We start from the raw sequence: 7,950 nt of genomic DNA on the forward strand, positions 1-7,950 counted from the left end.
TGGGCATTTTTTCCCGTAGTTTATTATGACATGAATTCCTCCTAAATTGTAATTTAATCAAAACCAGTTTAACTATGATTTTGATGGGTCTTTTATAAATATAGTGAGGGGCTGTTATAGAGGTTGGTTTGGTGGGAAAGCTAATATATGGAAAAGCAAGATTTACTGTTACCCTCTGTTCATAAGGCAGAGCCTCGAAGGCTTTGACAAGAACAAAGTGGTGTCACACAGCTAGTTTCTCTAGAGGCATCATAAGGATTGTGCCTTAGGTTGATGATTAAGAAAAACAACTGAGTTCCAGAAGCCCAGCTAGCTCAACTTCTTTTAATCTCAATTTTGGGAGATATGTTCATAGGTTTGGGTGTACAACATAGCTGAAACAAAGCTTTAGGTAATGACTAAAGGATAGGTTAAGTTATTACTTCGTTAATAGCTGTGAGGGACTCATTTTGGTCAAGGACAGTAACAATCACAGCTAGGCTAAGTTGGCTAATGCACCAATTCTAACTAGGATGGTTAGGTGACTAAAGGCTATGATTTATTCCTTGTACCTATTTCTTCCCTCATCTCCTTATAAGATTTAATAATGATAATGATAAAGAAAAGTGTTGCTGATTGGGTATGCATCCTGAGGATTTAAAGTAGAGATGACTGTTTTTCATATAGAAAATCTTAGACTTATGACTTCTTTTGATAATTTTGTCTAATTTAACTTTGAAACAAGCTTGCTTTACATGTCAATTCCAGTTTCTGGGCACTCCCATCCACCCCAGTTTCCCCATCAACCCCCATCCCATTATCATTGTGCTCCCCAAGGAGGGTGAGGCCTTCCATGGTGAATCTTCAAGTCTGTCATATTATTTGGAGCATGACCTGGCCCTCCCACATGTGTCTAGGCTGAGGCTTCTATGTGGAATGGGCTCCCAAAGTCCATTCCTACACCAGGGATAAATACTAACCCGCTACCAGAGGCCATGTAGACTGCCCAGTACCCATTTTCTAGGTGTCTGTGTTGGTGCTATGCTGGTTGTTTGTTTCCCAGCTTTCAGACTGGAATCCATGAGCTCCCCTTGTTCAGGTCAACTATTTCTGTGGGCTTCTGTAGCCTTGACCCCTTTGCTATTTAGTCCTCCCTCTCTGTAACTGAATTCCAGACTTATAAATCTTTTAAGATTTTTTTAAAATAAGATTAACTTTTGAGATAAAGTGATTGTTTTTTTGTTGTGTTTTTTTTTTTTTTTTTTTTTTTTTTTTTTTTGGTATTGGGTGCAGCCTATAGGACAGAGAACTACCTGAAAAAAATACCAAAGTGCTTGGACATCAATGTATATGTGTTCTTGGGATAATATGCTTTTCACCTGTAAATTCTTAAAACATTTAATCATATTAAGGGATATGGAAAACATGATGTTTTTCAGTTGTATTCATTCACTTGAAAAATGGAATGAAACCACATTATCATTTTTATATTGTTTGAAAGATTTTCTGGGATATCAAATGTATAAGGGGAAAAATAAGGTTAGTTAGAAGGAAGACTCTAAGACAGAGACAAAGGGATGTATCTGGACAGAGATGAGAAAAGAAATAAGAGTGGGACATGTTTGCAACACCCCAATAGTGTGTGCCTGTGTTTGTGTGTTTGTGTGTGTGTGTGTGTGTGTGTGTGTGTGTATGTGTATTTCCCTTTCTTGACAGCTCCAGAGAAGTATGTTTTGACCTCTTTTGTTGGCCCCAGAGAATTAATTTTTACTCCATCAGATAGTAAAATTTATTGTGTGATTAGTTCAGCGACTCTATGCTTGATTCTCAATCCCCAAGCTGCTGAACGCTGGTCCTTATAGCAGAGGTCCCTTTTTCTTTGAGAAAATAGTCGAGGCCTATAGCAACCTCAAAACTAATGTTTGAAATTGGCGACTGGACTGGCCAATATCAGAGTACTGTGCCCAAATTGGATGAGTTTATGGGCTGCAGCTGGCTAAGACAAAGCTTTTAGAGTCCGTTTTAAAGATCTGGCAGGCAGGACTGTAGACTGTTTTCCTGGAAGCCAGAAGATGTCTCCGGGTTTCCGGACAGATAAAAATATGTGTCAAAGTGGACGTCCCAACAGTCACAGGACATGGGGAGAGTTGGTGAACTCAGTCAAAAAGTGAGAGGTTCTCAGAATCTCCAAGTCTTTGTAATCCAGAGAATAAGTGAGAAGCTCCTGGAGTTTCTGGAGTCTACCCAGGGCCTCCTCTGAAGTTTACCTTGTCTTGGGGAACTGGGTGTGTGGATGGCAACCAATCGACGGCAAATGGGCTACTCCTCCTTGCCTTAAGCCAATGCTATCAATCCATACCCTCCCCAGGCAGTTCTATAGAGTAAAATCCCTTACCTTCACAAGTGTACCCCGTAACTCACACCACCTGGACCTGCTGGCCCATCCCCATTCTTTAGAGTCAGTCTCCTAATCCCAGAAACATATCCTAGTGGACACCCTCAGTGATCACACCTGTAAAAGGTCAGGGACATCCCTAACAGGTAATGACAACGACCAAACTCTCATAAGGTTGAGATACAGCAAAAGAAACAATGCAGCAGAACACACTCTAACAAAGACCAGAGCAGATTTGAACATCTACAGTGACAGCCTGATGGACAGACACCAGAATAAAAACAATCAGGTTAGTATATCTCCATCAGAACCCAGGAACACTAGTGCAGGAGTTGCTGAACAATGCAATATAACTGAAGCACAAGACAGCTAAATTAATATGCTCAAGGACATTAAGGAGAATATGAGTAAACCCACTAATGAAGTCTATAAAAACACAATCGTACAGTGGTACGCCGAAATGAAGAAAGCAATCCAAGGCAGGAAAATAGAGATAGCATCACTAGAAGACCCAAACTGAAGAGGTAGAACTGAGATGAAAAATGACGTAACACTCACCAAAAATATAAAAATACAGAAGGAAGAGGAACTCAGGTGCTGAGAAGATAGAAGAAATGGGTGTTTCAGTTTAAGAAAGTGTTCAATTAAAAAAAAAAATACAAATACAGAATGGTGTAAAGGAGGGAGGGAGGGAGGCAGGGAGAGAGAGAGGGATGGAGGGAGAGAGGGAGGGATGGAGGGAGAGAGTGAGGGAGAAAAGGACAGAAGGAGGAAAGGAGAGAGGGAAGAAAGCCAGGCAGGCAGGCAGGCAGGCAGGCAGGCAGGCAGGCAGGCAGGCAAAAAGTTAGGCACAAAACAGCCAGGAAATCTAGGCCACTGTGAAAAGACCACACCTAAGAATAATAGGAATACAGGAACGAGAAGAAACACAGGTCCAAAAACAGAAAGTATTTTCAACAAAACCATAGAAGAAAATGTCCCTATCCTATAGGAAGAGACATCTATAAAGGTGTAAGAGTCATTTACAACACCCAAGTCATCAGACCAGAAAAGAGAGCCCCTGCTCATATAATTATCAAAACACGGAATGTACAACACAGACGAAGAATAGTACAACCTGCAAGGAGAAAACAGCAAATAACACTTAAAGGCAGGTCTATTAGGGTTACACCAGATCTCTCAATGGAGATCCTAAAAGCCAGACAGATGTGCTTCAGATGCTTCAGACTGTTAGGAGACCAGCTGTGCCAGTTCAGACTATTACACCCAACAAAACTTCCGATCACAATTTTGGAGAAAGTAAAATTCTAAATTTGAAACCAAGGTAAACAAAGTAAAGCACTGTAAACGTGCTCGAGGGAAAACTCCACAAGACTGACACTGGGTATTTTCATCACTTAAGATTCACTTTTAATGTGGGACAGGGTGTTCCACATGGACCTGGTAGACTCAGAGTGCTCAGCTATCCAGCTTGTCCCTAAGGTGCCCCATATCCAACATCCAGGTGCTGGAATCAGGAAGCTGGCATTTGTGGATCCTAGAGATCTGAACTAGTCTTCACACTGGTGTGGAAACAGTTTAGGAAAAAAGCCACAGCCCTAGCCATTTTTCCTATTCATTGTGTTTCCCCCTTCACGGCCATTTCCCGCTTGTTAGCCTTTGTGTTGTGTGTTTTGGACCATACACAATCCATACAATGGGGGCAACTAGTTGAAGAGTAACTCAAAAGATGATTAGTTGCGGATCATAGGAGGACACCTTAAAAAAGCATACACTTGTAGGGAAGTGGCAAGACAAAGGCAAGTAGCCATCAAACCTAGGTTCTGAGGGGATAATAGCCCACTCCAGCATGTGGTTAGCTCTTCTCCAGAACTCCAAACACATTTCCATCAACCAACACAATGAGCTTTCCTTCCTACTGCCTATTCCTTAGGTTGGGGTTTCTCCCTCTTTCCCTGGTCTTGGAACTCCTCTTCCCAAGCCCTAGCAATAAGAAACTATTTCTCATGCACATCCAAGATGAAAGAAAGAAAGAAAGAAAGAAAGAAAGAAAGAATAAATTTTCTCCCTAAAATGCTAAACTTCACCCCTGTCCCTCTTCTATCTGCACAACTGATTTCAAATCATGAGACTGCTTCAGCAACCCAGAGCCAGCCTCAGCTTTTCCCAGGGAATCTAATTCCTGACATCCTGACCCAGCCTCACAGACTTCCCTAGCTTCAGATGTTCCCATACAACCTGGTCATTGACAGACACAGCCTCTGCTTCCAGGCCTTGACCAACAACTCAGCTTCCTCCGGTCCCTAACAGCAATGCTCCAATGTTAGTTAACTGGAGGCAGCCAGAGGGAACAGCAGCCACTTCCCCAAACCCCAGTACTCAGACATAAACCAAACAGATGGGAATGAAGGGAGCCCACTGGAGCTTGGGGCTCTGGCAGGCAGGGCCTTGCCTTTCTGCTGGACCCTCTATCCCCAATTCCTCTGCCTGGTTAAATCATTTAGATTACATTCCTAGCCACCAACTCTTCCTAGAGTTGGCCACATTCTCCTCCTGAGCTGACTACCTAGTCAAAGTATTTTCCTTCAACAATCACAGGCCCTCTTTGGCTCCCCTAATTAACATACCCAATTAAAATACACCAAACGTCCTAGCCCATTCTAACACAGACCTTGTTTCTTTTCTTACAAATAAGATCTGCAAGCTCTTCTGCTGCTGTTTGCAGCCCCAGTCAGAAATTAGACACTTTAACTTCTCTAACCAGGGTATTAAAGGATCCCATCGTGGTGAAAAAAGTGCTTTGTGTCCAATATGGGGTCAGGGAGAGAAGACCCTGGTGTGTGCGTCCACACTTGCATGTGTACGTGCCTGTGTGCGTGTTTGTGTCTGCACGTGTTTTCTTGTAAGTTGTCTGCAACAACAGTTTCCTCTCATGCTATTTTAGCTGAGGCATCCTGACAACCAGTGTTTCCTTTATTTTATTTTTAGTAATAACTAATGCTCTGTGTATTTTTCTTTGTTCTTAAGACAACAGTTTCTCTATGTTGCACTGGGAGTTCTAGAACTATGTAGACCAGTGAACTCAGAGATCTCCCTGCCTCTGCCACCCAGTGTTAGAATTAAGGTTTGTCTCAATCCCATCCCTTAGTGTGTGTGTGTGTGTGTTTTACTTTAGTTCCTCTCTAGTTCTCTGTTATTGCATTAATATTGCTTATTGTTTTGCTATTATAATCTTGGCTTAATAATTCTGAAATTCCTAGCCTGTTATCCTTGCACACTAGTTCCTTTCTTTGCTACAGTACTGAGGGTATAGGTCATGTTTGTGTGGTATAAAGAAGTATCTGGCCTGTTTTCTTTTGTTGCACCTATCCTCAGTCCTGGTTCTTCTGTGTACAGTGACTTGAAGAAAAGCTTACAACAGCCCCCAGTGCAGCGATACAAAAGTAGGAAATATACTCAGAGGACAGTTGTATTCATCTTGTAACTTAAAAAACACATATATGTGACTAGACATACAAGATGACTCCTCTAAAAGTCTGAAAGACTTCATTAGTCAACTTAATCATAACGAAATGGTTGAAACGACAAAGAGTTAAAGTTACTTTCTAAAATGATCCATGACACACAGACGATTCGCCAAAACAGAACTGCACAGTAAAAATGTATATATATATATATATATATATATATATATATATATATATATATATATAACCAACAAAATAACAAGAAAGAAAAGCCGAGTAGAAAACCATTCAAGAATCCCATAAAAGTTCAGCTCCTGGAGGAAAAGAAAACAAAGGAGAAAGAAGGAAACCATAGAATAGAAGAACAGGTCAAGAAGTCAAACACTCAGGGCAAGCATCATCAGTCAGCTAAATCAACCAGAAAGAAATGAATTATCAGGGAGTGGAGATGGGCTGAAGATACCAAATGGAAAAAACAGCAAGTATTACCACAACTTTCAACAACTCTGGGATAAAATGAAAGAACATTTAAGAATCCATGTGGTACATCATTTGGGGCAGGGCCTAGACCCTCTCCCTTGTGTCTAAGATCAGAGAGTTTTCTCTGGGTCGCCCATGGAAGCAGAAAGATCATTGGGGTCATTGGGGGACATGGGAGGATGGGACAGAGAAGGAACTGGGATTGACAGGTAAAATAAGATTGTCTCTAATCTAACAAAATTATCCAAGTACTAGAACCAGGAGACAACAAGCACAGGAGAAGAAACAAACATGTTCAGTGGAATCATATCCCCAAACTCCCCAAATCCAGGGAAATGTGTGCACATGGAAATACAGAAGACATTTGGAAGTCAAAATAGACATGACCAAAAAGTTCCTTCTGGTCCCATTAGGTTTAAAACGCCAGGTCCGGAAACCTAGCTAATGAGACCAAGATCTAAGGAAGTCACAGATCTCTGAGAGGAATGTTCAGCCACCACTTTTCCAAACCCGAATAATGCCTACAGCATAATCCCTAAACCCACAGAGAAGTTGATCACAGAAAGCCCTCTGCAACAGGTAAGAGACCTTACTAAAAAGGACACCCAATCAGAATGCAAACAGTTGTGGAGCCTGGGGCCAATGGACATAACTACAAACACAAATCCTGTACCTAGGCTCAAAACCACTACAAAAGAGGGGGAAGAAAGATTCCCAAGAGACAGAGGTCTGCTGTGACAATGTGTCCTGCTTGGAATGGCAAAAGCTTACCAATCAGAGTGCCTAAACATGAGCGCAACAAGGATGAACAGGAATAACAACCACACTAATGTGGACTGGAAGAGTCCTTAGCCCTAGAGGATCTATATGCCCCTTGGGAATGGGGGAGACGGACCACCCCAGGGAGAAGCACACCGATTTGTTTATCCAATACTAAATGGTGCAGCCCAGGAGACATACATGCAAATGACATTACAGTGAGCAAGCACTTCCTTTTTAGGAAATAGATGTAGATACACACGTGTGTGTGTGTGTGTGTGTGTGTGTGTATATAATAGAATTTAATGGGAGGAAAAGCAGCCATGAACTTCAAAGGGCAAGGAGGAATTTATTGGAATATTAAGGGGGAGGCAATGGAAGGGGTAAGGAAATGAAAAAAAAATACTATTATCTCACAAGGCAGTAACTGTTTGAGAAGTTACGGGCTGAGGAAGAGTTTCGGAGGGGTGGGGGTGGGGGGTGGAAAAGACCAAAATGTATCATAGGGAGACATTTTAATTAAAAATGAAAAATGCAGACACTACTGGACAAAGAGTATTCAACGCTGTCAGAGGAAAAGTGACCCTTGACTTATTCACAAAGGTATTTTCTCCAGAATTACTTCAGACCTCCAAGGGCTTAGAAAAGATGCTCCAAGAGGCTACACCTGCCAACCACATAACTATACTGCGCAATGCTGTCTTTCAATCAATGTAACTCTTCATAGCACGTTCCAAGTCAAATACAGACAACAGTCATTCAGACACGGGACGCCGGCACTGCAGAAGAAACAGGAATGCAATATACACATGAGGAAACAAGGTACCTGAAATCACGTCGTCTCAGGAATGAACACTTTTCACAAAAGTG

This window comes from Phodopus roborovskii, unplaced genomic scaffold, assembly GCF_943737965.1.
Source record: "Phodopus roborovskii unplaced genomic scaffold, PHOROB, whole genome shotgun sequence".
NCBI classification, from domain to species: Eukaryota; Metazoa; Chordata; class Mammalia; order Rodentia; family Cricetidae; genus Phodopus; species Phodopus roborovskii.